Below are 2,137 nucleotides of genomic sequence, written 5' to 3' on the forward strand. Positions count from 1 at the left end.
ATATTTTGATTAGGGCCCTACTTGTAAAACCATCAATCTCATAGATTGGACAACTTTGCATCTATTTGGTAACTACCTAATACGCATATTAAAATGTTGACCTCTGACCTTACGTCAAAGGATGAAATTAACCTTATGTCAACTGATTAAATGACGTATGTGCTCGTTTACATTGCGTATAATTAACAGTATGAGAAAACATTCAATTTGGTTAAATGTTAGTTTTATTTTGTTTTATAGTACATTACGGTATATGATTGGTCATTTGATCCTTAATCACAAAGGATTTCTTATTTCATGAGGTGATTGAATAGATACCTGTAATCATAAAAAATGTAATAAAATACAAAATTGTGCTTCAATAAATTTGTTATAAGTAGCCATAGGTCGTGGCTTCAGATGGTTCATGAATACATAGTAATTTCAGCGTAAAAAAAACTGGCGAATTCAAACGTACGCAGGAAAATAAAACATGTAGTTTACAGGAACGAATAGGCCTAAATAGATTTATGTAGTCAACTAAAATTAGCACCCTTGGAATTACTTCCGAAAGAGAAACTTGTCACAAAATCAGACACCAGTTATTTAAGTCAAATTTAAACAAACCCAATTTGTGTTTTGTATGTAACATTAGGGTTGAGGGATGGGGAAGAGGATGGGTGCAAAGAGGAACAATTTTTAAATATATTCTTTATCCATTCAGTAACGAAATATTAATTCATAATCGTCATGTTTTACAAATAATATATCACTAAACACATGTAAGACGTTGTGATTTAAAAATACTTTTTTTTTTTAAATGTCACTGTCATAGTCGACAGTGAATTATTATAATACTGGCCTAGATTGACAGCAAGAACAAAGTCATTATTTAGTTGAACAAGATTTTACAGATTACCGTCTACATGCATCTCAATAATACTGATTATCAGCAAATGTTTTCATAGACTTTCTTCTCCCCCAGACGTGCTTTGAGGTTTGTAATTTGAGCATGACCCGTTCTAGTTTACAAATTATCAAAAACGTCAGCCTCTAGAACTATAACTTGCTGCTTGATATAGCTTCTGAATGAGTAGTCCTCTGGGGATGATGTAGCTGGCTAAAGCAACAGCGTGAAAAACGAAGGCACTTTCAACGAAAAATGAAAACTATGATGGGAAGGCTAATATAACACTCTTTAAGCAGGTGGAAAAGAAGACTACTCATTTTAACGCCAAAGGAAAGTGTCTCAAAACACGTTTGCATAAACCATGCGGACATGTTTTGGCCTTAGAACAATCACAAATTTTATATCGGAAGGCTAGATCGCAAACCCCATTATCGCAGTTCATTGGAGTATAAACGCGCATTCTATGATCATCGTATACAAAAAATGCTAGATTACCAAGAAATTACCGTAAATCTTCTAATATTAACCCACACTCTAATTTAGAGAATAGTAACCCCCCTTCTAATAGTAACCCACCTTAGTCAATCTATACTACTAATAACCCTCTACTGTAATAGTAATCCATGGAGTTAATAGCGTCACAAAAAACGTAGGCCTATTGCCAAAATGACATTAAAGCGGGAGTGGGGGAGGATGAAGTGTTTTTGAGTTTATAAAATAAAGTTAGAGTTCAAACAAATTTGTTTATTCGTACTGTTTTATTATTTTGCTATTATTTGTTGACTGGAAAAGTTGAGCCACTATTTTCAAGTGCCTAATTTAAGATTAGTAATAGTAACCCACTACTATAATAGTGACCCCCACCCATCTAATAGTAACCCACCCTAAAAAACAATCAAAAAAATAATAACCCAGGTTAAAATTAGAAGATTTACGGGTAGTAGTAATTCATTCCATTGCGATTAAAAATTTATTTAATTTATAAAAACTTCACTGTGCTTTATTAAACAAGAATATGGATTGCAATTTATGTGGTCTTTGTGTATTATATTAGATTATTATTTGTTATATAAAATAATGTTTTTGAACACATTTACGGTATCCATCTTGTTGGAATGTTTGTTCCACTCCTGTTGTCCTGATTTATAGATAGCTTTACCGTTACAAAAAGTTACCGTATATACATCCCGACGTATGCGGCGCCCTGCCGCATGGAAAACATTATGGTTGCAGTGACAACCGCGGATT

This window comes from Antedon mediterranea, chromosome 4, assembly GCF_964355755.1.
Source record: "Antedon mediterranea chromosome 4, ecAntMedi1.1, whole genome shotgun sequence".
In the NCBI taxonomy this organism is placed as follows: Eukaryota; Metazoa; Echinodermata; class Crinoidea; order Comatulida; family Antedonidae; genus Antedon; species Antedon mediterranea.